Source organism: Pantherophis guttatus, chromosome 5, assembly GCF_059756535.1.
Source record: "Pantherophis guttatus breed Tessera chromosome 5, ASM5975653v1, whole genome shotgun sequence".
NCBI classification, from domain to species: domain Eukaryota; kingdom Metazoa; phylum Chordata; class Lepidosauria; order Squamata; family Colubridae; genus Pantherophis; species Pantherophis guttatus.
This window is the reverse complement of record NC_142067.1, coordinates 36984207-36992583: the sequence shown is the minus strand read 5'-3', so window position 1 is coordinate 36992583 and position 8377 is coordinate 36984207.

Here is an 8377-nt window from a genome sequence, read left to right as displayed (position 1 = left end):
CTTCCTTTCTTAAGAAAGAATGGATTCAATAGGGATGCAAACAAATGAAAACAATTAAACTGTATACTGCTGTTTCTGCCATGTATTTATTTAGCAACAATGAGCTTTTTAAGATTTCGAATGAAACTATTTAAAAGAAAATGGCACTTGCATGGTATTTCATCCGTGAATAGGGTTGCCATGCTGCCTGTTTTCATAGTGTAAATCAGATTCTATTCATGGCATTTATTCTCTCTCTTCAGCATTAAATTTCCCAGAGTTCAGTTTTTTTTTAAAAAAACAATTCTTATTTTTACAGATACTGGGTATCTGTAGCCAGTAAGAAAAGCCACAGTTATAGTTGGCATTTAAACGCAAATTAGAATATTAGAGAAGGAATATACAATCTCTTAGTCAGCAAGGTCTGCTGCAATTTTTAAGATGTCATTTGGCTGCCACAAAGATCATAGTAAATCATAGGGAAATTGTTAAGATTGTTTCCCATTTATTCTGGCCCATCCCCATGATTTCTATATCTTATTTTACCTTTGTCTCTTTTTTTCTTTCAAGGGACCAGCACAGAACCACCAAACTTGTTTGCATGAAATAGGTCAATAGGCTGTTTCATTCAAAAAATTCCTCTAAACATAGCGTTGTTTCACGTTCACAAATTATGCGGTACTAATTGGAGTTTGGCAATGGACACTATGGATGGATGCACTATGGATATCTGTACTCAGATTGGTTTATTCAGCAGCAGAGTTTTATCCTCCAGTATGGCTTAATAGCCTGTACACAAATAGGATTGATGCACAATTGCATGAGTCAATGTGCACTGTTAGTTGGGATGATCTGATCTCCTCCCACACATTGGCTGTCTGTTTTTTGCTATATAATCACCCCCAGAAGTAAGACTAAAAACTGCCCTCGTCCAAGAATACCTGAAGAGTATTGATAATTGCCAGCTGCCAATACTGAGCGATGTAGCCTGCCTGGAGCAAAACAGATTGAAATCCAGACATCGAGCTATTTATGTTGCTAAAGTACTTATAGAAGATGATTTTGATATACATAATATGTAGATAGAAAATTGCTCCTCCCACCCTAATATTTAAGTTTGCCTTGCAACCTGAAAAAAACCACCTGGATTTGAGCAGCCTAGTGCGATATGGACAACACAGAACCAAATTTGCACTGGCCATGGTAGATGTGCTGACGCCAGAGGTGGGTTTCAGCAGGTTCTGACCAGTTCTGGAGAACCGGTAGCGGAAATTTTGAGTAGTTCGGAGAAATTCGAACTACTAAATTCAAACTAAATTTGAGTAGTTCAGAGTAGTAAAAATTCTGACTGGCCCTGCCCCCATTATTCTCTGCCTCCTGAGACCCAGCTGATCGGGAGGAAATGGGGATTTTGCAGTAACCTTCCCTTGGTGTGAGGAAGGAATGGAGATTTACAGTATCCTTCTCCTGCCACGCCCACCAAGCCACACCCACCAAGCCACACCCACAGAACCGGTAGTAAAATTTTTTGAAACCCACCACAGGCCGACGCCGTCTATAAGTGGGGCAAAATTGTGATTGTTGGGCCAAAAAACAAACTATCCAACATATAGTGACAAAGTGCCAAAATCGAACCTAAAATAGGCACTTTGCTGATTCCCTAGCTGTGACAAATGAAGCAAAAATTATATCTGTAGTCTAAACATACATTTATAACATTTTAGATTTTATATATCATATATGATATGATATTAACATGCTGGTACTTGTAAATACAGACTTCATAAGACATTTAAGAATGCTACAAACCACTTTTAAGTCCAAATGTTTAGAACACCTTCAAAATCATTTGAGCTAGAATTAAAAATAATTTAAAAATGACTTTTACTAGGAAACTCAAACTGGCATTGCATCTTTAGGCACAAGACAGCCAACACCCTGAGTGTGATGTTCCTTGAGAAGCAGCCAAGATCAGGCTCCAGGGATTAATGTTTCATTTCCAGAAACTAAAATCAGTTACTCCTTCCTTGATAGTGCTGGTATAGAAGATTAGTACTGTCAAGGCAACATATAAATAAATACTTCTCAAATAACATCTTCAGGATTAGCTAGTGCTTGTAAGATTCTCATTAAGTCAATTATTAGCACAGTTGGTCAATATGTATAAAATGTGAATGATCTTTACTACTGTTACCAAGGTAGTTATCCTATTCACACATTGATAAAAAAACAATCGCTTTAAGCATACATTATATGATCAAGCTTTTAGTCAAACTCTATTTTAAGAATTGGTAATTCCTAATACTTAGTATATTCCCATTACTTCCCAGGATTTTAATGGTATTCAATAATAATCCTTTGAGAGAGGATGAAATCTGAAGCTCAGTATTACAGTGAGTAATCTAAGATAGGACAAATGTCTATGAGCATCTGAAAATGTGGAAAGCTTAATACATCTTTCAACAAGTACAGTAATCTGTAAAATTAAAATCTTACAAAATGCTCTGGCATTTATGCAGCATCCTGAAAATTAAATGTGAGGGAATAAAAGGTTTGGATTTGAAATCTGGATTTGAAAGACCTGCCAAAGATGGCATGGATAACAACATCGAACAGTTTGTTAGTATTTATTCTCTGACAAAAACATCTGCATGCAGGCATAAATATTGTGATAGATATATTGAAAAAATACACCCATTTCAAAAAGTCTGTCCTAGGCTATGTTCCTTTGATAGCATTTATTATTTAAAACCCATGCTTTAAAGATACTTAGTAAAGGGGCAGTATGTCCATATTTATCATCTTCTTTGACTATGTAATTTGCAAATTCTCAAGTTAAAAATAATGTTTAACAAAATAGACCTCTCACTTCATCTTAGAAATCTTAGATTGTGAGAATCTTTTACACATGCAGTTTATCCAACAGAGGGATCAATTCTATGTTAATCCAAATTGGAAAAGTACATTTTTTCACTAGAGACCTAAAACAATGAGGTCAATTTTATAAGCAGAATGCTTTATATCTTCCTCTTTGCATTTCCCAGTGAGTTATGGAGAAAGTTCTCTTTTGGTAATTGAAGGTAAGGAAAGCTTTGTCAAAGGAGTAAAAAAAACTTGCATTAAAACTGATAGCCTGTCAAATAAAGTCTCTGCCTAGATTCCATTGAGAAACAATGAAAATATTTGGAAGGGTCACACATGAATAAATAATTCATCATGTCACATATATAATACTGTATGCTGACACTAGATTTTTGGAAGAAGCTATTCTAAGTTAGCTTCTTGATATAAGTTAATAGATGGACTTGGTGCCTGTCTGGTGTCGTTAGAAAATAAATGAACAAAATCTCCTGAATGTAAGAAATATACAGTGAGCAAAATAAAAATAGCAGGCAATCAGAAAAGAGAAAAAGACAGACCTTCATCAATTAAATGAGACAGCTGAGGGTAACATGTAAGCTACAATTACTGATAAAAAGCTTATGACAGAAACCTATAATCAGGACCTCTGAATAAGTCAAAGGCTGAAGTAGGAGACAACGTGAAAGAGTAAGACAGATTCTTTCTTTCAGGGCTAAACAAGAACTTAAAATCTGATAGCAAAATAGGAGATTCAACTCCAAAGAAGGATTCTCTGCATTCTAGCTGCAGAAGTCACTCATTCTGAATCTTTCTTTAACTTATGGAATGGGATACAATCTTCTAAAATACTGGAAAGCAAAAGGGTCTTTTCAGAGTTGCAATGCCTTTCTGTTACCTGCAGATCCGCTGATACCTAAAAACTACTACTAACAATTCTCTGACGTTAATACAAAGTGAAAAAAAATATAACAAGAGCCACATCAGAGCTTGAGAAAATCTCATTGCTGAAGCAAGATCTGGCTTTAACAGAAAATCTTTTATACAGAAAGATTGGCAGAAGCATATAGTTCTTCACTGAGAAGTTTGCTATCTGAATTTTTGTTGTTCATCACAATAAGCAGTTTGTGATAACTCCTGATACAAGTTTTTCCTAGGTTCATAGCAACTGGATCACTGATATTACCGAGACCTATCCCCCATCTCCAGAAATGAAGGAGCTAAATCAGTGGAAAAAACAATGAATAGAATAGAATAGAATAGAATAGAATAGAATAGAATAGAATAGAATAGAATAGAATAGAATAGAATAGAATAGAATAGAATTTTTTATTGGCCAAGTGTGATTGGACACACAAGGAATTTGTCTTGGTGCATATGCTCTCAGTGTACATAAAAGAAAAGATACATTCATCAAGAATCATAAGGTACAACACTTAATAATAGTCATAGGGTACAAATAAGCAATCAGGAAACATCAATATCAATATAAATCGTAAGGGTACAAGCAACAAAGTTACAGTCATACAGTCATAAGTGGAAGGAGATGGGTGATGGGAACGATGAGAAGATTAATAGTAGTGCAGACTTAGTAAATAGTTTGACAGTGTTGAAGGAATTATGTGTTTAGCAGAGTGATGACGGGAAAAATTGGGAAAAAACTGTTCTTGTGTCTAGTTGTTTTGTGTGCAGTGCTCTATAACGTCGTTTTGAGGGTAGGAGTTTATGTCCAGGATGTGAGGGGTCTGTAAATATTTTCACAGCCCTCTTTTTGACTCGTGCAGTATATAGGACCTCAATGGAAGGCAGGTTGGTAGCAATTGTTTTTTCTGCAGTTCTAATTATCCTCTGAAATCTGTGTCTGTCTTGTTTTGAAAAAACAATGTTGTAACATCATAGCTGCTTTTTTTCTTTTGCATTAAAAAATAATGCACACATAAACTGATGTAATTTGGTATGATTATGTGCACGATATGTTTTCTCTTCTAGAACTGCAAGATATTGAAAATGCCTAGTTTATTTTTCAATTAACTCCAGTTTTCATATTGTCTTCAAACATAACCACAAGCAGTGGTTGGTTTAATTATAGTATATCTGAAAAAAAACAGGATAAGAAATCGTATTTATTCCAATTCAGACAAAGTAACATATTTCTGACATGCTAAATTGTGATAAAGTGTTATGTCTTGAAATAAATGAACTAACAGTTGCAGAAAATTTCAATTTCAACAGAACAGTCTCTAAATAGTAATTTGCAATTTTGAAAAAGCATACTTAGAATCAGCAGGTGACGTCATCTCACCATTCTTCTATTTACACATAGTTTTCTTCTCCAGTAAACTTTACAATACATTTTAGGCAATCCTACTTAGAAATAAGCCCTTGATTTTTTCCTTGACCCATTTATGTAGGATTGCATTCATTAGTAATTCATTCCCCTTTTTTAACTGAGCAGTTCTTGGGGGACAAACAAAATGTAGCATATTTAAATGATGGAAACCATGTGCTCTGCATGTGTGCTTGGAAAGAACGAAGTGACTTGAGATTGATGAATTTCTTCAAGATGCAATGTAGAAGGCTTTTCTCATAAATTTCTTAATAATCATAATTTTTCAAGTACAATGACTATTAATATTCTTAATTATTTGAGATTCTTTCAGAACTTTGCTTCTGTTCAAGGGCATATTTTTTAATAAGGGTCCTGCTGAATTCAAATCTCTAATACTCTTTTTAAAATCTTTGAAGGATTTCTTAGCCTAAGGTGCTGTGTCAGTTTTCCTTTTGCCTTTTGACAGTTGGCTCAAGACGTTTTTTCAGTCTGACAGTTCCCACAAAATTCACAGCACCTGAAGAGATTTCCACAAGCACCTTTCTCTCAGAGTACAATGCCATGGTAACAGTTAAAACGAAATAACTTAAAAAATAACAGTTTATCTCCCTTCCATGTGATTCAAAATATTACCTAGTCTTATGACAGACTTTTCCTCAGATGTACCTTGTAGTATTTTGCAACTATTTAACACATCTTAGTCAAATTTCAGTAAGCTTAAAAATGGCCCAAAGGACAATTTTTATTTCTTTTTTGTGACAGGGAACAATTTGATATCTCAGCTGACTTACCAGAACAAATAGCATTTTTGTTTAGCATCTTATGGATAGCTTGAAATGAAAATTATTAGTATGCTTATATTGTAATATGATATGTTCTATATATTAAATATTATATCCATATAATTAGATAATCTATATTTTATTTTAATAAATTAGATATAGATTATCTAATTATATAGATTTAATAATTTATATGCTGCCCTTCTCAATATCAATAACTAGGATATTGCCACAGTAATAAATAGCAAACACTGAGTGCTTGAAATTGATTTTTTTTAAAAAAATAAAAGTGACTGGAATCTCATAAGATTTCCAAGTCATTCAAGTTCTTTGTTCTTTAATGGGATTTTATGAGATTTTTCAGATATGATTACATAATTTGGGTTGAATTCTTATTTATTTATTTATTTATTCATTCATTCATTCATTCATTCATTCATTTACATGTTTAATGTTTTTGGCTGCAATGAAATTGTGTTTTGTCACACAATTACTGAGTTACTGAGCGCTGTAGATAATGCTGGGCAAAACTTAAATCTGTGAAATACATGGAACATAACTTGTTTTATATCTGGACTATTATAACAATCTTTTGGTAGGTCATTCCTCTTTTAACTTTCCCTCTTAGTCCAGGTCTAGAATACTGGTGTTTGCACTATCCTGGATTCTTTCCCAGGTTTTTTTAATACTTTCATATACTATAGAACTTTACACTTGTTCTATGTAAGAACCATGGCCCAATATAAACTTTTAGCTTTGGACTTCATAGCCTTCTCCATCTCAGCTTCCTTCTCTAATTTCTTGATATATTTTTCTTTGGCTGTTTCCTTCAGCTTCACAAACATTTTTGATTGTGCTTTCCTCAGAAAATAGGTAACAGTAACTTAAAATAAGTTTTAAACATCTGATCCCTAAACTATGAAATCAGACTCCTAGTAGTCTTTGGATAAAGGCCAATTTTAGCATATTTACCAAGCATTTAAAAGCACATTTACATTGGATATACTGTATAATCTAATTAAAGAAATTACCAGGGCCACGGAAATAATGTAAAATATTTTCTTTAGCTTGTTGGTAATATATTGACCTGGATATGTAACTGTTTACAGACTATTTAATTCAATTATTTTGTTAGTAATATTAGTAGGGTATGTACTAGTGTATTTAATTGGTTTTGGTTTTAAGTAATTGTAAATTGTGTATTAGTATATTAGATGGTGTTTATTCCTTTGTTTTTAAAATATATTGTGTAAAGACTTGTATTTGCTGGATGTCCATGACATTTTAGAGTTTTAATTATCTTTGAAGTGGTTGGTTGTTAAATTGCTTTTTGAAAAATCACTATTATTAGATATTATTGTAGAATTATGTTATGATTCACATTCAACACATTTCAGTGTGCCTACACTTTAAATACAGTTGTATTTAATCCAGGATCCAGGATTATACATAATTATTGAAATGTACTGCTTTCCAAAATGATGGCATGAGCTTCAGGAACAAAGAGAATTGTGGAATTCAGAGCTTCAGACCAGTAGAATGTATTATACTGGTGAAAAATATTGTTTTTAACAATTGTCTGTACTTATATAATATACTAGCTCAGGGGTCTCCAACCTTGGCAACTTTAAGCCAGGAGGACTTCAACTCCCAGAATTCCCCAGCCGGCTGGGGAATTCTGGGAGTTGAAGTCCGCCAGGCTTAAAGGTGCCAAGGTTGGAGACCCCTATACTAGCTGGTATTATGTCACCACAGTATCTTACAGAAAGTGCTCCTAGCAACCATGCTTCTAGGTTTAAACTGAAAGATAATAAAAAGTTTGCTAAAGCACATACTTAACCTTCAGTCCTGACAGTGTCCTCAAGAAGCAAACTTTCATCTTGTTTTTAACCTTCTGCTAATGCAGGTGAGTCCCCAAGCAGTATGAAACAAAGCATTACATCTTAGAAGTTAAATATATAAAATCCCAATAACGGGGTTAAATGTGGGGGGTGGAGAGGATATTTCCACTAAATGTGAATGAAGGGAATCTGTCCTGGAACTTTCTCTGCAGCACTTTGTTCTGAGGAATACAATCTCTTTACATTCTATTGTTACGAATTAAATTGTTTTCAAACATTTGTCTCAGTTTTCTGTCCTTGGGCTGTAGAAATTAAATTCAAAGTGATTTGATTGTAGCAATTACTTTCTTCTCCTTGAGCAATAGATATCCTGCACTTTCACTGCACATTTTATTATATTCTTATTTTTTAAAGGTTTTTCAGTGAAAGCAGGCACAGACATGTACATGAAATAGACCACAGTAAGAAGCAACACTGATCTTCTTCTTCTTCAGTTAAAAAAAAAAGTATGAAGAAGATATATCTATTCGGAGCTAAATAATTCAAGTGATTTCATAACTGATTTATTAAGTGGAACTGCAAATTTA